We start from the raw sequence: 26,598 nt of genomic DNA, 5'->3' as shown, positions 1-26,598 counted from the left end.
GATCATCCACCGACATACTTCTTCCTCCTATATATACACCCGTACCCGAAACCATCAGAAGCGACCATGAAAACCTAATTCCACCGCCGCAACCTCATGTATCCACGAGATCCCATCTTGGAGCCGTTGCTGACGATTCACCGGAGGGGGAATCCACCACGGAGGGCCTCTACATCATCTCCAAGGCCTCTCCGATGAGTTGTGAGTAGTTTACCACAGACCTTCGGGTCCATAGTTATTAGCTAGATGGCTTCTTCTCTCTCTTTGATTCTCAATACAAAGTTCTCCTCTATCTTCTTGGAGATCTATTCGATGTAACTCTTTTTGTGGTGTGTTTGTCAAGATCCGATGAATTGTGGGTTTATGATCAAGTTTATCTATGAGAAATATTTGAATCTCCTGTGAATTCTTTTATGTGTGATTAAGTTATCTTTGCAAGTCTCTTCAAATTATCAGTTTGGTTTGGCCTACTAGATTGATCTTTCTTGCAATAGGAGAAGTGCTTAGCTTTGGGTTCAATCTTGCGGTGTCCTTTCCCAGTGACAGCAGGGGCAGCAAGGAACGTATTGTATTGTTGCCATCGAGGATAAAAAGATGGGGTTTATATCATATGGCATGAGTTTATCCCTCTACATCATGTCACCTTTCTTAATGCATTACTCTGTTCTTCATGAACTTAATACTCTAGATGCAGGCAGGAGTCGGTCGATGTGTGGAGTAATAGTAGTAGATGCAGGCAGGAGTCGGTCTACTTGTTAGGGATGTGATGCCTATATACATGATAATGCCTAGATAATCTCATAACTATGCACTTTTCTATCAATTGCTCGACAGTAATTTGGTCACCCACCGTAATACTTATGCTATCTTGAGAGAAGCCATTAGTGAAACCTATGGCCCCCAGGTCTATCTTTTATCATATAGGTTTTCCATCTACTTTTATTTGCATCTTTTACTTTCCAATCTATATCATAAAAATACCAAAAATATTTATCTTATCATATTATCTCTATCAGATCTCACTTTTGCAAGTTTCCGTGAAGGGATTGACAACCCCTTTATCGCATTGGTTGTGAGGTTCTTGTTTGTTTGTGTAGGTGCGTGGGACTTTTGAGGAGCCTCCTACTGGATTGATACCTTGGTTCTCAAAAACTGAGGGAAATACTTACGCTACTGTGCTGAATCACCCTTTCCTCTTCAAGGAAAACCAACGCAAGCTCAAGACGTAGCAAGAAGGATTTCTGGCCTGTTGCCGGGGAGGTCTTCGCTCAAATCAAGACATACCAAGTACCCATCGCAAACTCATCTCCCTCGCATTACATTATTTTCTCTTTGCCTCTCGTTTTCCTCTGCCCCACTTCACCCTTGCAGTTTTATTCGCCATCTCTTTATCGTTCTCCATCTTCTTCACTCTCGCTTTTGTCTACCGTTATGTCTAAAATTGGGGAGATTATTGTCGATATGGATAATAATGATAACATGGAAAATTCTGATACTCCTGTTGAAGAACCAACTATCTTACATACTAAAAAGTTTCGAATCGGTAGTGGTAATATTATTGGAAAAGGGGTTATTCAAGATTTCTTTACTTGTGCCAGTGTCTTCTATGGGTAGTTCTATTCTGCCTAGAACTAGTAGTCTTGCGGATGCTATTGCCATGCTTATAGTTGAACTTGAAAGGCAATTTATGCACATGCATCCTTGCATACAAAGGATTTTTCTAGAATTTTCTAATATTGAGCATTCTTCTGTTAACCGCGCAGCTACTATCTTTTTGTCACATGAGTTTACATTTATAATAAAAGAAGCCAAAGAAATTTTTGCGCACTATAGGGTGGATTCTAGCCGTCCTCCCATTGTCGGAGTAATGGGCCACGGGTAGGCTAACCCGAGCCCCAGAACCTTTCAAGACATTGGGATCAGTAGCACCGCTTATGCCCAGTCCCAGGGACGACTCCAAGTTATGCCGAGTCCCAGGGACGACTCCAAGTTATGTCGAGTCCCAGGGACGACTCCAAGTTATGCCGAGTCCCTGGGACGACTCCAAGATGAGCCGAGTCTCAGACAGCGACTCCAAGACGAGCCGAGTCTCAGACAGCGACTCCAAGATAAGCCGACTCATGGTCGGTGACTTCCGGAGAAGCCGGAAATGGAGAGTCGGCCCGTGACTCCACCCTCGTCTCGAAGGGCGAGGCGGGGTACGGCCACGACATGGCCGTCCCCCCTGCTTACAAGGGGCCGGCGTGGCTGCAGTAAGCCGTATCACTGAAGATCTCCAGCGAGGCGCGGCACTGTCACCATGCTTGCCCTGACCTCAGCCACAGTGGGTAGCACACTGTTCCCACTACACCTGCCTGTACGACCGAAGGACGGCGGGGCCGCCTGTCAGTGGGTAGACAGAAGACGGCACGAGCGCCCTGAAGACGGACCCGTTGGAGTCGGCCCCCTGGAGTCGGCCGCCCCCTCCCACGGGCCCCGCGCGCCATTAATTAGACAAGATAGGGAATGGCGACAGTGAACGCACGCCGGATGGCGGCGCTGTTGCCATGTCCATATGACCAAGCCAGCGTCATCAGGAGTACCGCTACAGTATCAGGCCTGTCCGCGGGGCCCACCAGTCGGCGGGCCCCAGTAGTCGACAAAGAGGACGACGGCATGAGAGACAGATGGCTGGGACCCGCGCTCAGCCAGATTACCATTGTACCCCTGGGGAGTAGGCCTATATAAACCCCCCGAGAAGCCCATGCAAAGGGTTCGAACCCAGATATAGATAGACCTTAGATCATAGGAAGGAGAGAGCTAGCCTTGCCCTCTCCTACCTCCAGAAACAGCTCCAGGAGCACCATTGTAACCACTTTGCCATAGTGACCATGCGGAGACCCTGCAGAGCAGCAATAGGGGTGTTATCTCCTCGGAGAGCCCTGAAGCTGGGTAAGTTCCGCCGGCATGCATGTCTTCGCCTCATCCCGCTTCCGGGCACCGGCGACGTTCGACTCGCTCCCACCATGATAAGCCATCCTTTGGCATATGTCGTACCCAACCCCCGACATATGGTGCCCACCGTGGGGCGAGGTGCACCGTCGTCCGGAGACCTGCTCTAGACGGGAACCCTTTTCCTCCCTGGCGAGTGCAGCCAGCCCGGCAAGCCAGATGGAGTTTGCGCCGACGCGCTGCACGGGGCTGAGATTGCCTGCGCGGCCAGGAGCCTCGCCGAGCTTATCGGTGAGGTTCGCCACTCCGACGAGCCTGCGTACGACGCAGGCATGAGCAGCCCCGAGAGCCTCCTTGTCAGGACCCCGACTCGATGTCACATCGATCTAGCCGGTAACACTTCATATCACTTTGCGGCCTCACGCACGGTATTCCCACGGGTGTCGCCTTACCTTTGCCCGGGACCGTTTGCGCCTTTTGGCTCACGTATATGATAGTGTCGCTAGCATCCATATGATAAAGAGCCCGGGCTGACATGACTAGTCGTAAACCCAAAGCGGCACAGACTTACAGGGACAGGCATCCATGACCCAGCTTCGAACGTGTCGGTCATCAGCAAGTGGGCCCGGGCTGTAGCACTGGGCTAGCAGGACTCCAGTAAACCGGGCTGTAGCGGGCTAACAGGACTCCGGTACTCAAAGCGTGACATTTCCCCGAAGGGACAGACACAGGAACGAAGAAGGACACATGCCGGCCAGCCTAAGTGTTCCAGAGCAGTAGCAAGCTACCATGGCTCAGCGGTAACACCCGGAGACATTTCCCGGTAAGAGAGGCTACTAAAGATAAACAACTAGATAGTCAGATCCCACACATACCAAGCATTTCAATCATACACACAATATGCTCGATATGTGCAAATACAACGAAGCATCACAACATGACTCTACGACACAAGTACTTTATTTAGGGCTCAGAGAGCCATACATAACATACACACAAAGGTACGGGTCTCACGACCCAACATACAAGTCATACAGTCATACAAGCCAACAGCGGAAGTACTTTGTCTGGGTACAGACAACTAGTAAAATAAAAGAGGCTTGGAAGCCTAACTATACTACGTGGTCCATCACAAGCTCAGGGTCACCACCTGGGTCTTTAGCCTACTCGTTGATGTCAACGTCTACATAGAACCCATCAGAAGGGGTTGCAGCGTCTTCTGTAAAAAATGTAGATTATAGCAACATGAGTACAAAGGTACTCAGCAAGACTTACATCAGATCCTACATACATGCATAGTATCAAGAAGGGTTGGTGGAGTTATTGCAGCAAGCCAGCTTTGACTCTTGGCTAGACTATCTTACGATACTCCAACTTGAAAAGGTTTTGCGCACACGAGTCCACTACTCACCACTTCAATACACTACCGAGGATCCACCTCCGTCTTCCTACGGAAGAGCCATCCTCGGCACTCACACTTATCTTGAGGCTTTTAATAGTTTCCATTTACTTGTCTATGAACTGTATAGGCAACCAAGTAGTCCTTTACCGCGGACGCGGCTATTCGAATAGATCATGTTAACCCTGCAGGGGTGTACTTCTTCATACACGCTCTCACCACTTATCGTCGTTTACACGACATGTACTCGGCAACCTTCAAGCGGAAGCCCAACGTGGGTGTCGGCCACGACCTACCTAATCACCTAAGCTTCCAGTCCAGGTTTATCGCCTATTCGGGTTCCATCCGCAGGGAGTCCGGCCGAGGTTTCCCATACGGCCCCGAACGATGTGAACAGGGTTCCCGAGATACCTAACGGGTATTCGGTACACCCGGCCACGTACCTACCGCATCACAGCCCACCCCTACGGTCAGCGCTGTCCACGGCCTCCAGTAGGCTACAAACACCAGAAACTACTTGCAACTCCTGGACGGAGAACTAGGGTGAATAACAAGTCGAGAGGGTCCATTGGTTTCGGGCCCAATGCATGGTAGTAGCTGATTCTTAAATCACACATACAGATCTCAGTGCTTAAGGTCGGCTTCAATGAAACAACCCACCATGTACTCCTACATGGCCTCTCATCGATACCTTTACCAAAACGTGTTCACCACACCACTCTCATTACCGTCATAATCATTTCACTCTAGCCCATCACCCAGATGAACCAGACCTGACACGACTCTAAGCATAGCAGGCATAGCAAGGTAGGAACAACACATACATATGGCTCAATCAACTCCTACACATGCTAGTGGGTTTCATCTAGTTACTGTGGCAATGACAGGTCATGCAGAGGAAATGGGTTCAACTACCGTAGCACACAGCAGTTTGAATCGCGTTGTCTTAATGCAGTAAAAGAGAGCAGGAGCGAGAACATGGGATTGTATCGATATGATCAAATGGTTGGTTGCTTGCCTGATGGTTCGTTGCACGGATACGGTTCTTCGTTAGGGTAATCACGGTACTCCTCGGGAACAGATCCTGTCGCAAAGGACATCGATACACAAACATCACCAAACAATATGCAACAATATGATGCATGCATGAAACATGGCAATATGAGTGTGTTGGGCTAATGTAACTAAAACCAGAAGGGTTTGAATAAATTTGAATCAAAGATTCAATTTTCAATTTCAAATATGGCCTTTTAAAGTGCCTTTCCTTGTTCTGATTAAAACATCAACTTAACTTGTTTGATCATGCATGAAAATAGTACAGATGGATAGATTGGATTTTTCTGATCATTTTTCATATATTATTTGTCCAATTTGGAGTTACAGAATAAAAGTTATGAATTTTTGAAGTTTAAATAATATTCTGGAATTTCCTGATTTAATTAAATCCAGAAATATCATTTACTGCGTCAGCCTGACATCACAGTGACATCAGCAGGTCAACAGGGCTGGCTCGGGTCAAACCTGACGTGTGGGGTCCACACGTCAGTGACCAGGTGCTAATCCCGCGTTGACCCCGGGCTGGTTAGCTTTGACTAACCCCTGGGGCCCACTTGTCAGCGTCAGTAGGTGATGGATTAGTGGTTAATCAACTAGGCCACGTCAGCTCGCCGGAGTTCTGGCCGGCGGCGACCAACAGTGCGGCGGCGATAGTGGTTTTGGTCGTTTCGGCCACCAAATGGAACGTGGCGACCACCGGAGTGAAGCTGAGGACGACCCGCGGCTCTTGGCGGAGTCCGTTGGGGTCGGGGTGGCCGGAGTCGACGGCGGCGAGCTCGGTTGCGGCCGCCGGGGTTCGGTCGTGCACGGGAGTGGTGCTGGAGCTCGAAGTCGAGCAAAGTGAGGCGCTAGGGATGCTCTACTGGGTTCTGTGAACGCGTTGGACTCGCCGGGGTGACCAAATGGTCACCGGAGCTGCGTCGACGGCGAGCTCGGCGACGGCGGAGGTTCGGCCGAGGTGGGGATGCAGCTACGGTGAGGGAACGAGGGGAAGGAGAGGGGGAAACGGTGGCGTAGCTCACCGCGGTTGCAGTGGGCGTCGAAGCGGGCTCGGGGACGCGCTGGAGACGGCGAATTCGTCGGCGACGGTGGTCGGAGTCCGAAGAGGGGAACGGCGACGTGGCGGCGATGCAGGGCTTCCGGGGACTCGTGGAGCGGTGGGGAGGAAGAGGGAGTCGAGGCGGAGCTTCTGAGCTACTCGGGGGAGCGAGGGGTGGCCGGAGTCAGTGGCTACGGCGAACGGCGGCGACGGTGGTGTTCGGCCGAGAGCGAGAGAGAGCGAGGGAGAAACGGGGGAGAGTGAGAGGGAGCAGGGGGAATCGGGACGGGCTGCGGGCGTCGTCCACGCGGCCAGGGGGGCGTCGGCAAGCAGGAGGTGGCCGCGCGGCCGCGCGCGCGCGAGCACGCAGCAGCTTCGGGGCGTGGGGAGGAAGACGACGGGGAGCTACAGTTCTGGGCTGGCTAGCTGGGCCGGCCAGCTGGCTGGGCCGCACAGGTAAGTTTCTCCTCTCTTTTCTGTTTTCTGTTTTATTTAATAATTCTGCAACTTTGTTGAATTAAATAAAATACCTAGGCAACTCCAAAAAATCACCAAACTACTCCTGGTCCATAGTTGGAATATTTCCAACATGAAACATTTTAGTTTGGAGATATTTGAGCATTAAAATATTTTATATTATTTTAAATGCCCAAATTCAAATAGTTATGATTTAACTCAAGAACCCTAGGATGGCCTAGAAAAGTGTGCACCATTTTTGGCAGAGGTTCTGAACCAAGGCTAAAATGATGGACATTTTAGAAGGGCATTTCAGGTTCATTGAAAATTATTTTAGTAAACCCTAGTTGGTTATCAGAGGGGACTGGGGGTTCTGTCATCCCCATTTCAAGTTTCTGATGCAAAAGTAAACATGATGCAACACTCTAATGCATGACTAGCTAGGGTGTGACAACTCACCCCCACTCAAAAGAATCTCGTCCCGAGATTTGGGTTCCTCCGAGAAGAAGGCGGGATACTCGAGTCGAAGACGATCCTCCCTTTCCCAAGTTGCTTCATCTTCAGAATGGTGCGACCATTGAACCTTGAGAAACTTGATGTTATGACGTCGCGTGGTACGTTCGACTTGATCGAGGATACGAATGGGGTACTCTCGATATGTAAGATTATCTTGGAGATCAAGCGTTTCGTGGTCCACTTCACGGATAGGATCCGAGAAGCAACGCCTGAGTTGAGAAACGTGGAAGACATCGTGAACTCTGGAGAGGTGCGGAGGTAGTTCCAATTGGTAGGCAACTTCTCCTCGTTTGGCAAGAATGCGAAAAGGTCCAATGTAACGAGGAGCCAATTTGCCTTTGATACCGAAGCGATGGGTTCCCTTCAGAGGGGTGACCCGAAGATAAGCCTTCTCGTCAACCTCGAAAGTCATAGCCTTATGTTTTCGGTCATATTGACTCTTTTGACGAGATTGGGCTGTTTTCAACTTTTCACGAACGATACGAACTTGTTCTTCTGCTTCCTGAATCATATCCGGGCCAAAGAATTGTCTTTCCCCGGTCTCTGACCAGTTAAGGGGTGTTCGACATCGTCGTCCATAGAGGACTTCAAAAGGGGCTTTACCCAAGCTAGATTGATAGCTGTTGTTGTAAGCGAATTCGGCAAATGGAAGGCACTTCTCCCAGTCCATTCCGAACGAGATAACAGAGGCTCGAAGCATGTCTTCTAGAATTTGGTTGACGCGTTCCACTTGACCACTTGACTGAGGGTGGAAAGCGGTGCTAAAAGAAAGACGAGTTCCCATAGCATTTTGGAAGCTTTCCCAAAATCGAGAGGTGAAAAGACTTCCTCGATCCGAATTGATTTCCAAAGGAACACCATGGAGGGACACTATCCGGGAGATGTATAAGTCTGCCAGTTGACTAGCGGTTATACTCTCACGAACAGGTAAGAAATGAGCTACTTTGGAAAGACGATCGACCACGACGAAAATAGCATTATTCCCTCTTTTGGTTCTGGGAAAACTGGTAATGAAATCCATACCAATTTTATCCCATTTCCATTCAGGAATAGCTAAGGGTTGAAGGGTGCCAGCAGACCGTTGATGCTCTGCTTTTACACGACGACAGACGTCGCAATTAGCAATATACTGAGCGATTTCTCTCTTCATCCTAGTCCACCAGAACCTCTGGCGTAGGTCCTGATACATTTTAGTACTACCGGGATGAATGGTGAGAGGAGATTCATGGGCTTCCTTAAGGATTAATCGCCTTAGGTTGCGCACTTTGGGAACTACTAATCGATCCCCGAAGTACACGACTCCTTGATCATTAACGGAGAAACAATTCGCAATTCCTTTCTGAATATTCCTCTTGATGCGGGAGATTCCCGGATCTACCTTCTGTGCTTTGATGATTTGATCCGTAAGGGTAGGTTTTGCCACCAAGGTGGAGAGAAAACCTTGAGGTACAATGTGAAGGTTAAGCTTCCGAAATTCCTCATGGAGAAGCGGTTGACTTTGTTGTAACATCAGGTTGTTACAATAAGATTTACGACTTAGCGCATCAGCCATGACGTTGGCTTTCCCTGGGGTATAGGTTATCCCTAAGTCGAAGTCTGTGATCAATTCAACCCAACGTCTTTGCCTGAGATTCAAATCCGGTTGGGTGAAAATGTACTTCAGGCTTTGGTGATCAGTGAATATTTCGCAACGATTACCGAGGAGGTAATGTCGCCAGGTCTTAAGGGCATAGACTACGGCTGCAAGTTCTAGATCATGAGTAGGATAATTCTCCTCATGTGGGTGCAATTGCCGTGAAGCGTAAGCAATTACGTGTCGATCTTGCATGAGAATGCAACCTAGTCCTTGTCGCGAGGCGTCGCAGTAGATAACAAAGTCTTTGGAGAAGTCTGGCGGTACCAGTACAGGAGCAGAAGTCAGGCGTCTTTTCAGTTCCTGAAAACTGTGCTCACATTGTGGAGTCCATTCGAACTTCTTATCTTTCTTGAGGAGTTCGGTTAGAGGTTTAGCAACTTTGGAGAAGTTCTCGACAAAGCGACGGCAATAGCTCGCTAAGCCTAGAAAACTCCGAACTTGCTTGACCGATTCGGGTGGAGTCCAGTCAAGGACGGCTTGAACTCGCTCAGGGTTAACAGCAATACCTTTACCAGATATTACATGACCCAGATAGGTCACTTCTGGCAACCAGAATTCACATTTTGAAAATTTGGCATAAAGGCGATGCTCTCGAAGTTTCTGCAACACTAGTCTTAGATGTTCGGCATGTTCTTCCTCGTTCTTGGAGTAGATGAGTATATCATCGAGATAAACTACGACGAATTTATCCAAATACTCCATGAAGATTGAGTTCATTAACCGAGAAAAGGTGGCTGGAGCGTTGGTTAAACCGAAGGACATGACGGTGTACTTGTATTGGCCGTAACGAGTAACAAAGGCCGTTTTAGGAATGTCCCCGTTTCTGATTTTGATTTGATGGTAGCCCAACCTCAAATCCATCTTGGAGAAGACTGAGGATCCAGCGAGCTGATCGTACAGATCGTTGATCCTGGGAAGCGGGTATTTGTTCTTGATTGTGACCAAATTGACAGGTCGGTAATCTACAACCATCCGGTCCGTACCATCCTTCTTCTTGACGAATAGGACGGGGCAAGCCCACGGAGAAGAACTAGGGCGGATGAAACCCTTTTTCAAGGATTCATCGAGTTGTTTCTTAAGCTCGGCTAGTTCTAGGGGTGCCATCTTATAGGGTCGTCTAGCAATCGGAACGGTTCCTGGAATGAGGTCTATTACGAACTCAACATCCCTGTCAGGTGGAACACCTGGCAATTCCTCTGGAAAGACATCCGGAAAGTCACGGACTACCGGAACGTCCTCAAGGTCTGGCAAAGGGCTGGCGTTAAGAGAATATAATTGTCGCTTGGCTATTCGGTTCAAGACATTAACTATCTTTCCCGAAGGATGGGTGAGTTGAACAGTCCTAGAGAAGCAATCGATTTTGGCATGATGAGCCGACATCCAGTCCATACCCAGAATGATATTAATATCTGAAGATTTAAGGGCTATTAAAGATGCAAGGAAGACAAGTCTATCGACTTGGATTTCATTCCCATAACTTACCCTAGAGGTCTGCCATCTAGACCCAGGGGTAGAGATTTCCATAGTGGACGGCAGATCACAGAATGCAACGTTATGCAAACGAGCATAATTTTCAGATATAAAGGAATGAGAGGCTCCTGTATCGAAAAGAACAGATGCCGGGTGGCAATTAACAAGAAGCGTACCGAGAACGACGTTGGGGTCCTCTTGAGCTTCTTCGGCAGAGATACAGTTGACATGGCCACGTGAAGCGGTGACCGGTTTAGCATGAAACACCTTCCCTGTCGGCTTGCCACGGCCCACAGCTTTAGCAGATTGATTGGGGTTGGTCTGGGGACACTCACGCATATAATGACCAGATTCCCCACACTTAAAACAGGTCACGGAACTGGTACGTGGAGGAGCATTATTGGATGGACCCCCATAGGGCTTGGCTGGAGCAGACTGTTGAACAGGGCGAGGCGCCTGGAAAGATGGCCTCGGTGTGAACCTGGGTGGCAGGGCGGTGTTGGGTACCCACACGCGGCGCTTCTGAGGACCAGCACCGGATGAGGAACCCATATCACGTCCATGCTTGCGTGTTGCGTCATAGTCAGTCTGGCCAGTTTCAGCACTGATGGCTTTGTTGACAAGTTTCGAAAAGGATGTGCACTCATGCAGGCGGAGGTCGCGGCGAAGCTCAGGACTAAGGCCCTTGCGGAACCTTGCTTGCTTCTTGGCGTCAGTAGAAACTTCCTTGGTTGCATATCGGGCGAGATTACCAAACTCCCTGCTATAGACATCCACAGAAAGTCGGCCTTGGGTGAAATTGCAAAATTCTTCACGCTTACGGTCCATGAGACCCTCCGGAATGTGATGTTCACGGAAAGCCTCGCTGAATTCAGCCCAAGTTGTGACATGGCCCGCTGGGCGCATAGCTCCATAATTCTCCCACCATAGACTGGCGGGGCCTTCAAGGTGATATGCAGCAAAGGTGACCTTGTCAGCCTCAGCTACCAGCGCGGAACGCAGCTTGTGAGAGATACTGCGAAGCCAGTCATCGGCGTCGAGAGGCTCGACGGAGTGGTGGAACGTGGGTGGATGCAATTTGATAAAATCGCTGAGTGACACCACGTTAGCCCTCTGATGGTGTGCTGTATTCTGTTCAATACGCTCCAACAAACGGTTTGTCTCCCGCTTGTTTCTCTCAGCTTCCATCATCACCTCGGCTAGTGAAGGAGGATGAGGCAGATTTTCATTCCTGGCTTCACTGCCTTCGGCCTGCTCTTGAGAAGCAGGGTTGGCGCGCGTGTTGACCATCCTAGGTAAACAAGCCAATGATTTAGTCAGAATGATAAAATTCCGACATAGGATACATAATGCAAGGAATAACTCGGAATGCAAGATGATCATCCGTATGACATGGTAGATACAGAAACTGCTTCTTTTATTCCATCGTCATACACACCATACAAGGTTTAGTACAAGACCAAACAAAGTACTATTACGGTGAAAAGGGATTACATCTCATCGGAGGCATTCCAAACTCCTATACATTATTTTTCTACAGCTCCGGAAAAAGTACAAACTAGGTCATATCCCACGAGTCACGCAGGACGATAGACGACACAACTAGTGCGAACTAGTGATACCACTACTAACTCAGACCGATCCGTAGTAGTCCTCGTAGAAGTCACCTCCATAGCCCGGAAGTTCAACATGATCATCCGGAAACAGACGGTCTCGCGGAGCTTGTGGACCATAGGGGCTAGGATGAGGTCTTGGACCAGCAAACGGTGGCCTGCGGGGACCGCGAGGTGGGGTGATGCCTCCTACATCACGCCAAACCATCACGTCCGGCAAAGCAGATCTCACAGGATAGAGATCGCGCATATCTGAAAATCCAGCTTGCACCGCCGGTGCAAACCGAGTCAAAGTGGCCCAGTGGTCAGCACGGGTATTGAAGAGCTCTAACCTTAAGGCCCGATTTTCACGGTCCTTATCCTCGAGCATCTCAGCAGTGGTGCGAGTCCGTGAATCCTCCTGAGTGGAATCAGCATAGATAGCCTGGAAATATCCTTGTGCTCCCGGAAGTGATCCTGGCATATACCGGAAGTCAGAGTCCCGAAATAACCCAGATCTGACTCGCATAATGGTCATCATGGAGTAGGCGGCATCCTGCACAGCCATCTCGATAGTAACCCCGAGTCCATAGGAGCAGTGAAGAGGCTCAGTGGATCCAGGATAAGATGGAAATATCCTGACAGTGCAGAGATACTGGCTTTGATTAAAGTCTCGGAATTGCTCTTCGACCGTGTACTCAGGATACCAGCGGTATCCAGCCTCAGTCATTACCCTGACCAACTTAGCAGTATGGCCGGGTACATCTAGGCATCGAGTCAGGCGAACCACTTGATTGAGGTCGCGAGTGGCCATCTGAAAGCATAGTTATAATGCAAAGGCATTAGAATTTCTAGCAAAATTTCGGCAGCATAACAGCTGTAAATGCTCAAAAAGGATATTGAGACATTTGACAAAGGATTTCGTACACACTCAACATCATCATATCAAGTTCTGAAACCATTCCAACAACATGATGTGGTAGTAGAACTGAACTAGGCTTGTAATCATCAAACTTATAAGGTACTACTGATTAGTAACACGTGATCCTGATAGAGAGAACAGATCCTAATTCCTTAACCCCCGATGGAAGAATGGACTGACTCAGATCAGAATGTCACAAGGTATAAGGAGTAAAAAGAGCCTTACGTTCCATCCCACAAACAATTCCCCTACATATAACTAAAGAATTTCTAGACTCAACATCGACCAGTTTGGCTTGGAGAACCTACAGGCAGTCCGGCTCTGATGCCAACGCTGTCAGGACCCCGACTCGATGTCACATCGATCTAGCCGGTAACACTTCATATCACTTTGCGGCCTCATGCACGGTATTCCCACGGGTGTCGCCTTACCTTTGCCCGGGACCGTTTGCGCCTTTTGGCTCACGTATATGATAGTGTCGCTAGCATCCATATGATAAAGAGCCCGGGCTGACATGACTAGTCGTAAACCCAAAGCGGCACAGACTTACAGGGACAGGCATCCATGACCCAGCTTCGAACGTGTCGGTCATCAGCAAGTGGGCCCGGGCTGTAGCACTGGGCTAGCAGGACTCCGGTAAACCGGGCTGTAGCGGGCTAACAGGACTCCGGTACTCAAAGCGTGACATTTCCCCGAAGGGACAGACACAGGAACGAAGAAGGACACATGCCGGCCAGCCTAAGTGTTCCAGAGCAGTAGCAAGCTACCATGGCTCAGCGGTAACAGCCGGAGACATTTCCCGGTAAGAGAGGCTACTAAAGATAAACAACTAGATAGTCAGATCCCACACATACCAAGCATTTCAATCATACACACAATATGCTCGATATGTGCAAATACAACGAAGCATCACAACATGACTCTACGACACAAGTACTTTATTTAGGGCTCAGAGAGCCATACATAACATACACACAAAGGTACGGGTCTCACGACCCAACATACAAGTCATACAGTCATACAAGCCAACAGCGGAAGTACTTTGTCTGGGTACAGACAACTAGTAAAATAAAAGAGGCTTGGAAGCCTAACTATACTACGTGGTCCATCACAAGCTCAGGGTCACCACCTGGGTCTTTAGCCTACTCGTTGATGTCAACGTCTACATAGAACCCATCAGAAGGGGTTGCAGCGTCTTCTGTAAAAAATGTAGATTATAGCAACATGAGTACAAAGGTACTCAGCAAGACTTACATCAGATCCTACATACATGCATAGTATCAAGAAGGGTTGGTGGAGTTATTGCAGCAAGCCAGCTTTGACTCTTGGCTAGACTATCTTACGATACTCCAACTTGAAAAGGTTTTGCGCACACGAGTCCACTACTCACCACTTCAATACACTACCGAGGATCCACCTCCGTCTTCCTACGGAAGAGCCATCCTCGGCACTCACACTTATCTTGAGGCTTTTAATAGTTTCCATTTACTTGTCTATGAACTGTATAGGCAACCAAGTAGTCCTTTACCGCGGACGCGGCTATTCGAATAGATCATGTTAACCCTGCAGGGGTGTACTTCTTCATACACGCTCTCACCACTTATCGTCGTTTACACGACATGTACTCGGCAACCTTCAAGCGGAAGCCCAACGTGGGTGTCGGCCACGACCTACCTAATCACCTAAGCTTCCAGTCCAGGTTTATCGCCTATTCGGGTTCCATCCGCAGGGAGTCCGGCCGAGGTTTCCCATACGGCCCCGAACGATGTGAACAGGGTTCCCGAGATACCTAACGGGTATTCAGTACACCCGGCCACGTACCTACCGCATCACAGCCCACCCCTACGGTCAGCGCTGTCCACGGCCTCCAGTAGGCTACAAACACCAGAAACTACTTGCAACTCCTGGACGGAGAGCTAGGGTGAATAAGAAGTCGAGAGGGTCCATTGGTTTCGGGCCCAATGCATGGTAGTAGCTGATTCTTAAATCACACATACAGATCTCAGTGCTTAAGGTCGGCTTCAATGAAACAACCCACCATGTACTCCTACATGGCCTCTCATCGATACCTTTACCAAATCGTGTTCACCACACCACTCTCATTACCGACATAATCATTTCACTCTAGCCCATCACCCAGATGAACCAGACCTGACACGACTCTAAGCATAGCAGGCATAGCAAGGTAGGAACAACACATACATATGGCTCAATCAACTCCTACACATGCTAGTGGGTTTCATCTAGTTACTGTGGCAATGACAGGTCATGCAGAGGAAATGGGTTCAACTACCGTAGCACACAGCAGTTTGAATCGTGTTGTCTTAATGCAGTAAAAGAGAGCAGGAGCGAGAACATGGGATTGTATCGATATGATCAAATGGTTGGTTGCTTGCCTGATGGTTCGATGCACGGATACGGTTCTTCGTTAGGGTAGTCACGGTACTCCTCGGGGACAGATCCTGTCGTAAAGGATAACGATACACAGGCATCACCAAACAATGTGCAACAATATGATGCATGCATGAAACATGGCAATATGAGTGTGTTGGGCTAATGCAACTAAAGCTACCAACGCTGTCAGGACCCCGACTCGATGTCACATCGATCTAGCTGGTAACACCTCATATCACTTTGCGGCCTCACGCACGGTATCCCCACGGGTGTCGTCTTACCTTTTCCCGGGACCGTTTGCGCCTTTTGGCTCGCGTATATGAAAGTGTCGCTAGCATCCATATGATAAAGAGCCCGGGCTGACATGACTAGTCGTAAACCCAAAGTGGCACAGACTTACAGGGACAGGCATCCATGACCCAGCTTCAAACGTGTCGGTCATCAGCAAGTGGGTCCGGGCTGTAGCACTGGGCTAGCAGGACTCCGGTAAACCGGGCTGTAGCGGGCTAACAGGACTCCGGTACTCAAAGCGTGACATTTCCCCGAAGGGACAGACACAGGAACGAAGAAGGACACATGCCGGCCAGCCTAAGTGTTCCAGAGCAGTAGCAAGCTACCATGGCTCAGCGGTAACACTAGGAGACATTTCCCGGTAAGAGAGGCTACTAAAGATAAACAACTAGATAGTCAGATCCCACACATACCAAGCATTTCAATCATACACACAATATGCTCGATATGTGCAAATACAACGAAGCATCACAACATGACTCTATGACACAAGTACTTTATTTAAGGCTCAGGGAGCCATACATAACATACACAAAGGTACGGGTCTCACGACCCAACATACAAGTCATACAGTCATACAAGCTAGCAGCGGAAGTAACTTGTCTGAGTACAGACAACTAGTAAAATAAAAGAGGCTTGGAAAGCCTAGCTATACTACGTGGTCCATCACAAGCTCAGGGTCACCACCTGGGTCTTTAGCCTACTCGTTGATGTCAACGTCTACATAGAACCCATCAGAAGGGGTTGCAGCGTCTTCTGTAAAAATGTAGATTATAGCAACATGAGTACAAAGGTACTCAGCAAGACTTACATCAGATCCTACATACATGCATAGTATCAAGAGGGGTTGGTGGAGTTATTGCAGCAAGCCAGCTTTGACTCTTGGCTAGACTATCCTACGATACTCCAACTTGAAATGGTTTTGCGCACACGAGTCCACTACTCACCACTTCAATACACTACCGAGGATCCACCTCCGTCTTCCTACGGAAGAGCCATCCTCGGCACTCACACTTATCTTGAGGCTTTTAACAGTTTCCATTTACTTGTCTATGAACTGTATAGGCAACCAAGTAGTCCTTTACCGCGGACGCGGCTATTCGAATAGATCATGTTAACCCTGCAGGGGTGTACTTCTTCATACACGCTCTCACCACTTATCGTCGCTTACACGACATGTACTCGGCAACCTTCAAGCGGAAGCCCAACGTGGGTGTCGGCCACGACCTACCTAATCACCTAAGCCTCCAGTAGGCTACAAACACCAGAAACTACTTGCAACTCCTGGACGGAGAACTAGGGTGAATAAGAAGCCGAGAGGGTCCATTGGTTTCGGGCCCAATGCATGGTAGTAGCTGATTCTTAAATCACACATACAGATCTCAGTGCTTAAGGTCGGCTTCAATGAAACAACCCACCATGTACTCCTACATGGCCTCTCATCGATACCTTTACCAAATCGTGTTCACCACACCACTCTCATTACCGTCATAATCATTTCACTCTAGCCCATCACCCAGATGAACCAGACCTGACACGACTCTAAGCATAGCAGGCATAGCAAGGTAGGAACAACACATACATATGGCTCAATCAACTCCTACACATGCTAGTGGGTTTCATCTAGTTACTGTGGCAATGACAGGTCATGCAGAGGAAATGGGTTCAACTACCGTAGCACACAGCAGTTTGAATCGCGTTGTCTTAATGCAGTAAAAGAGAGCAGGAGCGAGAACATGGGATTGTATCGATATGATCAAATGGTTGGTTGCTTGCCTGATGGTTCGTTGCACGGATACGGTTCTTCGTTAGGGTAATCACGGTACTCCTCGGGAACAGATCCTGTCGCAAAGGACATCGATACACAAACATCACCAAACAATATGCAACAATATGATGCATGCATGAAACATGGCAATATGAGTGTGTTGGGCTAATGTAACTAAAACTAGAAGGGTTTGAATAAATTTGAATCAAAGATTCAATTTTCAATTTCAAATATGGCCTTTTAAAGTGCCTTTCCTTGTTCTGATTAAAACATCAACTTAACTTGTTTGATCATGCATGAAAATAGTACAGATGGATAGATTGGATTTTTCTGATCATTTTTCATATATTATTTGTCCAATTTGGAGTTACAGAATAAAAGTTATGAATTTTTGAAGTTTAAATAATATTCTGGAATTTCCTGATTTAATTAAATCCATAAATATCATTTACTGCGTCAGCCTGACATCACAGTGACATCAGCAGGTCAACAGGGCTGGCTTGGGTCAAACCTGACGTGTGGGGTCCACACGTCAGTGACCAGGTGCTAATCCCGCGTTGACCCCGGGCTGGTTAGCTTTGACTAACCCCTGGGGCCCACTTGTCAGCGTCAGTAGGTGATGGATTAGTGGTTAATCAACTAGGCCACGTCAGCTCGCCGGAGTTCTGGCCGGCGGCGACCAACAGTGCGGCGGCGATAGTGGTTTTGGTCGTTTCGGCCACCAAATGGAACGTGGCGACCACCGGAGTGAAGCTGAGGACGACCCGCGGCTCTTGGCGGAGTCCGTTGGGGTCGGGGTGGCCGGAGTCGACGGCGGCGAGCTCGGTTGCGGCCGCCGGGGTTCGGTCGTGCACGGGAGTGGTGCTGGAGCTCGAAGTCGAGCAAAGTGAGGCGCTAGGGATGCTCTACTGGGTTCTGTGAACGCGTTGGACTCGCCGGGGTGACCAAATGGTCACCGGAGCTGCGTCGACGGCGAGCTCGGCGACGGCGGAGGTTCGGCCGAGGTGGGGATGCAGCTACGGTGAGGGAACGAGGGGAAGGAGAGGGGGAAACGGTGGCGTAGCTCACCGCGGTTGCAGTGGGCGTCGAAGCGGGCTCGGGGACGCGCTGGAGACGGCGAATTCGTCGGCGACGGTGGTCGGAGTCCGAAGAGGGGAACGGCGACGTGGCGGCGATGCAGGGCTTCCGGGGACTCGTGGAGTGGTGGGGAGGAAGAGGGAGTCGAGGCGGAGCTTCTGAGCTACTCGGGGGAGCGACGGGTGGCCGGAGTCAGTGGCTACGGCGAACGGCGGCGACGGTGGTGTTCGGCCGAGAGCGAGAGAGAGCGAGGGAGAAACGGGGGAGAGTGAGAGGGAGCAGGGGGAATCAGGACGGGCTGCGGGCGTCGTCCACGCGGCCAGGGGGGCGTCGGCAAGCAGGAGGTGGCCGCGCGGCCGCGCGCGCGCGAGCACGCAGCAGCTTCGGGGCGTGGGGAGGAAGACGACGGGGAGCTACAGTGCTGGGCTGGCTTGCTGGGCCGGCCAGCTGGCTGGGCCGCACAGGTAAGTTTCTCCTCTCTTTTCTGTTTTCTGTTTTATTTAATAATTCTGCAACTTTGTTGAATTAAATAAAATACCTAGGCAACTCCAAAAAAATCACCAAACTACTCCTGGTCCATAGTTGGAATATTTCCAACATGAAACATTTTAGTTTGGAGATATTTGAGCATTAAAATATTTTATATTATTTTAAATGCCCAAATTCAAATAGTTATGATTTAACTCAAGAACCCTAGGATGGCCTAGAAAAGTGTGCACCATTTTTGGCAGAGGTTCTGAACCAAGGCTAAAATGATGGACATTTTAGAAGGGCATTTCAGGTTCATTGAAAATTATTTTAGTAAACCCTAGTTGGTTATCAGAGGGGACTGGGGGTTCTGTCATCCCCATTTCAAGTTTCTGATGCAAAAGTAAACATGATGCAACACTCTAATGCATGACTAGCTAGGGTGTGACACTCCTCGCGGGTCTCCTCGACAAACTCCATGTCGTCGGCGAGCCTGCCGTGGACCTGGAGTCCATAGGATCCACCGACCCGATGCTGGTCGACTCCGACACGGCGTCGCTCGACGCATTTCCCACCAACATGGTGGTCTACAATGAGCCGCTCCCTTGCGAGGGGAGCGGCGGGAGCACCGTCATGGAGGTTCTCGTCCTCGATCATGGCAAGCGCTCCGGTGAGGGAGCGCACGACCCGCTCGACGCGGCTCTGCGCGACCTCACCGCGCCGATTTCGGGAGACGCCGACGCCGAGACGCTGGAGGCATGCCGCCTTCAACTTATCGAGGGTGCAAAGAAGCTGGCAAGCATGAGGCGCTTGTCAGAAGCCTACCAGCGCGAGATGGATCGCGCTGTGGGCGGCTCGCCGGCTCCGACTGAGCCTAGCCACCTAGGCGCGGTCCGACAACGCGGCGCGGCAATCGCCAATCTGTTCGGGGCTGATCGCCCTGTGTATGCCACGCCTGCGGAGAACATGCATGCCGCCCAGGCGGCGGCAGACGAGCTCAACAACTTCGAGGGCGAAGAGCGCCGCATGATGACGGAGCGAGTTCAGCAGCTCCTCGATGTGGCTGCCGCGCAGAACGAAGCCGGCTGCAGCACAGAGGCGCCGCGGCGACAAAACGACGACCCGCCACCCCGCCGAGACCAAGGCGCGATGTCCCGGATGCCGACTGGCAGGGCCCGTGGGAAGAAGGACAAGGAGCTGACTGTTAGCCACAGTCGGACTCGCATTACCATCGAGCGCGACCAAGACGGCCATCCCAAAGCGGTGGAACAGAGGGATGACTATCTGCCTCCCCCTCCTCGCAGAGAAAGGCGAGTCTTCCCGCCGCCCGTGGAACATCCGACTCTCGGCGACCGTCTTGGCCGCCGAGAGGGAGTCGGAGAGAACGATGCCCGCCACCGGATCGACCGACTCCACCGATCCTTGGCGCTGGAAGAAGAAGACGAGTTGGGTCCTCCCTGCTTTGGACCCCGCATCTGAGATGAGCCCTTCCCCAAAGGGTTCACGCTCCCCCGAGACACGCCCAAATATACCGGCACCGTGAAGCAAGAGGACTGGCTGATCGATTACTCCACCGCCGTCATTATAGCGAACGGCAACAAGCGTGTTGCCGTAAGATATGTCCCACTCATGCTCCAGGGCTCGGCCCGGACATGGTTGAACAGTCTAAAGCCTCGCAACATCAACAGCTGGGTCGACTTCACCGAGGCCTTCGTACGCAACTTCACAAGCACGTACAAGCAACCTCCCAAGCCTCACCAACTCTCCTTGTGCGTGAAAGGACCCAACGAATCCACTCGCGACTATCTCACGCGCTAGGGCGAGCTCCGGAACTCCTGCGAAGGCGTGCACGAGGTGCAGGCTATCGAGTACTTTACTGTCGGGTGCAGAGAAGGCACCCTCCTCAAACACAAGCTTCTCTGTGACGAGCCGGAGACCCTCGATGAACTGCTGATCACGGCAGACAAGTACGCCATGGCCGACTCCTCCATGAAGGCGGAGATTCAAGTCAGCGTGACTGGAAAAGTCGCTCCTCAGGCTCCAAGAACTCCGGCTGGGGACACCAGTCGGCAGCAATAGCAGAACGACCACAAGCGCAACGCCCCGCAGCCGGCTTCCAATAGCCGGCAAGTGGCGACAGTCGAAGACCAAGAGCCGGAGGGACCACCTCCGGCGAAGCGGCAGAAGGGCGGCAAGTCCAACTGGTTGCCGGCTTTCTCCTACGAGCAGACCCTGGATGGCCCCTGCAAGTTCCACAGTGGCGCGAAGTTGTCAAACCACACCACCCGGAAATGCCACTGGCTGACCAGAATCGCCAAGGGAGACGGCCTACTCCCTCCCCCGCTTGCTGGGCCGCCTCCGCCTCAGCCGCCCCAGCAGCCGGCTGTCAGGCCAGTCGGCGCGATACAAGACGAGTTTCCGGATGAACACGGAGCCTATGTGGTGTTCACCAGTGTGGCAGACAATCGGCGCAGCAGGTGCCAACAGCAGCAAGAAGTGAATGCAGTCACGTCAAGCTCCCCATAATTCATGCACTGGTCCAGAAGGCCCATCAGTTGGAGTAGAGCCGATCACCCAGAGGTGATGCCGAGTCCAGACTCCTACACTTTGGTCTTAGGCACCACACTCACCACAGATAGGCGGGACGCTCGCTTCTCGCGAGTGCTGATAGACGGAGGCAGCAGTATCAACATCCTGTACAAGGATACGATGGAGAAGTTAGGAATCAAGCGAAGACAGCTTCAAAGCAGCCGGACTGTGTTCCACGACATTGTCCCTGGCCTTTCCTGCTCACCAATCGGCAAGGTTCTGATAGACGTCCTCTTTGGGGACAAAGATCATTTCCGCCGAGAGCCAATTTGGTTTGAAGTGGTGGACCTTGAAAGCCCATACCATGCGTTGCTTGGCCGACAAGCGTTGGCCAAGTTCATGGCAGTCCCCCACTACGCCTACCTCAAGATGAAGATGCCGAGTTCCAAGGGAATCCTAACCGTAGCCGGCAACTACAGAAAGTCGTCTGCTTGCGCGGCCGAGAGCAGTCGGCTGGCCGAGTCCTTGGTGATCGCGGCTGAGAAACAGCTTCTTGATCGGGTCGTGGCCATGGCCGGCAAGCAGCCTGAGTTATCGCCCAACCCCAAGGAGTCGGAAGCAGAAGGATCATTCAAGCCGGCCAGAGAAACAAAGAAGATACCTTTGGACCCGGAGCACCCAGAGAGGTACGCTGTCATGGGTACAAACCTTGACAGCAAATAGGAAGGTGAGCTCGTCGATTTCCTCTGTGAGAATCGAGACATCTTCGCATGGTCCCCTAAAGACATGCCTAGTGTACCGACGGAATTCGTCGAGCACAAATTACATGTCCTGTCTGATGTGAAACCCGTCAGGCAGCCCTTGCGCCGCCTGTCAGAAGAGAAGAGAAGAGTTGTTGGAGAAGAAATAGCCCGGCTCCTGGCAGCCGGCTTCATCATGGAAGTGTTTTTCCCAGAGTGGCTAGCAAACCCAGTACTGGTGCTGAAGAAGAATAAGCAGTGGCGGATGTGTATCGACTACACAAGTCTCAATAAAGCCTGCCCCAAGGACCCATTTGCTCTGCCAAGAATTGATCAGGTGATAGACTCCACAGCCGGATGCGAGCTGTTGAGTTTTTGGGATGCATACTCTGGATATCACCAGATCAAACTAAACCCGGCTGACCGACTGAAGACCGCCTTCATCACGCTGTTTGGTGCCTTCTGCTACCTGACCATGACGTTCGGCTTGAGGAATGCCGGCGCCACCTTTCAGCGTTGCATGCAGAAGTGCCTCCTCAAGCAACTCGGCAGAAATGCCCACGTCTATGTGCATGATGTGGTGGTGAAGACGGAAAACGTGGGACTCTATTGGAAGACCTCAAGGAGACCTTCGAGAACCTGCGCCGATTCCAGATCAAGCTCAACCCCGAGAAGTGCATCTTCGGAGTACCAGCCGGCCAGCTCCTTGGTTTCCTGGTCTCCGAACGCGGCATAGAGTGCAACCCTGTGAAGATCAAGGCCATCGAGAGGATGGAAGCACCCAGACAACTGTTAGATGTGCAGAAGTTCACCGGCTGTTTGGCGTCCATCAGCCGATTCATCAGTCGGCTGGGCGAGAAGGCTCTCCCCTTGTACCAGCTCAAGAAGAAGACAACCTTTTTTGAGTGGACTCCCAAGGCGGATGAGGCCTTTCTCCAACTGAAGAAGATGTTGACTACTCCCCCTGTGCTGGAGGCTCTGACTCCCAAAGAGCCCATGCTCCTATACATTGCTGCCACCAGCCGGGTAGTCAGCACAGTCATTGTAGTCGAGCGCAAGGAGGAAGGAAAGGCGCTACCTGTCCAGAGACCAGTATATTACCTGAGCGAGGTACTGTCGGCCTCCAAGCAGAACTAACCACTACCAGAAGATGTGCTATGGCGTGCATTTTTTCGCCAAGAAATTGAAGCCTTACTTCCAAGAGCATCCAATCACTGTGGTCTGCACAGCCCCACTAGCCGAGATCATCGGAAGCCGAGATGCTTCTGGCCGAGTGGCCAAATGGGCCATCGACTTGGCTCCCTACACCATCTACTATGATCCCCGCACCGCCATCAAGTCACAAGCACTGGCCGACTTCATTGTCGATTGGGCCGAGACCTAGTATCTGCCGCCAGCGCCCGACTCGACCCATTGGCGGATGCACTTTGATGGCTCCAAGATGCGCACCGGCCTGGGAGCCGGCGTCGTCCTCACTTCCCCCAAGGGTGACAAGCTCAGATATGCGCTGTAGATCCATTTCGCCGCCTCCAACAATGTGGCTGAGTACGAGGCGCTCATCCATAGGCTCCGGCTTGCCAAAGAACTCGGCATTCGCCGGATCCTGTGTTATGACGACTCTGACTTGGTGGTCCAGCAATCATCTGGTGATTGGGACGCCAAGGACGCAAACATGGCGAGCTACCGCTTCCTTGTGCAGCAACTCAGCAGATACTTCGAGGGGTGTGAGTTCCTCCATGTGCCAAGGAACGACAACGACCAAGCAGACGCCTTGGCACGAATCGGCTCCACCCGCCAAGCAATACCATCCGGCATCGCCCTTCGGCGCCTCCTCAAGCCTTCTATCAAGCCGTCACCAGAATCAGACTCAATCTTTGTGCCGGCTCCACCCGAAGAAGTCGGATCTGACTCCAAGAAAGACACAGTCGAAGCCGGCCCGGGGACTTCAGAACTCGGCCCGGGGACTGCAGTGGCAAGATCGAAGACTCCAGAACCCGGCCCGGGGACTGTTCCAGTCGGCCCGGGGACTTCGTCAAGTCAGCAAGTGGCTGCGGACTCCAACCCGCCGCCTCCCAGCCCAGCCGCCCTTGTCCAAGTCGCACTAGTAGCAATTGAAGAAATAGCAGCACCCTCATGGGCCCAGCCCATCCTCAAGTTCCTAGTAAACAGAGAGCTGCCAACTGATGAAATCTTGGCTCGGCAAGTGCAACGCCGAGCAACAGCTTATACCATAGTCAACAGAGAGCTGGTCAGGCGCAGCGTCACTGGCGTCTACCAACGGTGCGTCGAGGCAGAACAAGGCCAAGCAATCCTCAGAGACGTCCACGAAGGCGAGTGCGGTCACCATGTGGCCTCAAGAGCACTCGTCGCCAAAGCCTTCCGGCATGGTTTTTTCTCGCCGACTGCCCTACAAGAGGCCAAGGAATTAGTCCAAAAGTGCAAGGGGTGCCAGATGTTCCGTTCCAAGCCACTTCAGCCAGCTTCCGCACTCAAGACTATCCCCATCGCCTGGCCCTTTGCAGTCTGGGGCCTGGACATGGTGGGACCATTTAAAACGGCACGAGGTGGCTTGACTCATCTACTTGTCGCAGTGGAAAAGTTCACCAAGTGGATAGAAGTGAAACCCATCAAGAAGTTGAATGGTCCGACTGCAGTAACTTTCATCGCCGACATCACGACTCGGTACGGCATCCCGCACAGCATCATCACCGACAATGGCACAAATTTTGCCAAAGGCGCCTTGGCCCGTTTCTGCGCGACGCAGGGCATCCGACTGGACTTAGCGTCCGTTGCCCATCCGCAGTCAAACGGTCAGGTGGAGCGAGCAAACGGCCTCATCTTATCCGGCATCAAGCCTCGACTGGTCGTGCCACTGGAGCGATCGGCCAGCTGCTGGCTTGAGGAGCTGCCGGCCGTCCTCTGGAGTCTGCGCACGACTCCAAACAAGTCAACCGGCTTCACACCTTTCTTCCTCGTCTACGGCGCCGAAGCCGTCATCCCAATGGATATAGAGTTCGACTCCCCGCGAGTCACTATGTACACCCAGGAAGAAGCAGAAGAAGCACGTCAAGACGGCGCCGATCTGCTGGAAGAGGGCCGGCTGTTGGTACTCAGTTGGTCCAGCATCTACTAGCAGAGTCTGCGTCGATACTACAACAGGAAGGTCAGGCTAAGATCTTTCCAAGAGGGCGACCTTGTGCTCCGACTGATCCAGCGAAAAGCCGGCCAGCAAAAGCTGTCGGCACCTTGGGAAGGCCCCTTCATCATCAGCAAGGTGCTGGGAAACGACTCCTACTACCTGATCGACGCCCAGAAGCCCCGAGCACACAAGAGGGACGACTCCGGCAAAGAGACAGAATGCCCGTGGAATGCAAATCTTCTCCGAAGATTTTACAGTTGATGTAGTATGTATCACGCTCCCCTTTTGTATTAAAGTACCAAGACTTTGGCCCCCCCGAGACGAGCTTGGGGACTGCCTTCTTTTGTTATCTATATGATAAGAATTATGCCTTCGAGTATATTACTCTTCGTTAATGCCGCTTGGCACCGGGTCCGACTAGTCGGCCCGGGGACTCGCCGCCTCGCACTATGAGGAGCTTCCCGCAGTCACACAAGTAGTGTGCGGTGCCTAATCCGTCTCCTGACAAAGCCACAGCTCGCAGAGCGACTGTTTGGTGGCCAGGAGTGAGGAAGAATGGGCGCCCACACAAAAAATGGCTAAGGACCCAAAGCACGAACATAGCGCAAGACGGCCTCCAGCATCTCTGAAGCAAAAATCCGACTCATGAGTAGTCGGCTTGCCGCTTCTACTAGCCTCTATTAAAAACAGCCGACTCTTTAGTAGTCGGCTCGCCGCCTTCTATCCAACTTGTTAAAGAAGACTCTAAAATGGCCGAGTACTTGCCTTCCCAAAGTAGCCAAGCATTTGATCCAGCGACAGTCTACAGAGCGGTTGTCCGACTGGCAAGGCAGCAACTAAAGGAAGGCGGCAAAGGGAAAAGCCTAAAGCGCAATAAGCAAGGAAAGATAGAACTCAGATGAATATTTACATAGGCCCTTGGCCGAATCTTCGAGTAGAAGTTCAAGATACACCCCGCGGGTGGAACTGTTCGAATTTAACAAAGTTTTCCAAAAGATTACTAAGACAGATAAAGCAGAGGCGAAAACGGCAGCCTAGGAGGCGGCATTTGGGATCGGGGGATCGGAAGAGATGGCGGTGTCAGGCGCCGGGGCGGCCGGCTGGGCGGTCTCGGTTTGATCGCCTCCGGCGGCAGTCGCCTTCTCTGGACGCGGCTCGTTGCTGGAGGCGCGGTC

Source organism: Triticum dicoccoides, chromosome 2B (assembly GCF_002162155.2).
Source record: "Triticum dicoccoides isolate Atlit2015 ecotype Zavitan chromosome 2B, WEW_v2.0, whole genome shotgun sequence".
In the NCBI taxonomy this organism is placed as follows: Eukaryota; Viridiplantae; Streptophyta; class Magnoliopsida; order Poales; family Poaceae; genus Triticum; species Triticum dicoccoides.
Note: the sequence above shows the minus strand (reverse complement) of the source record.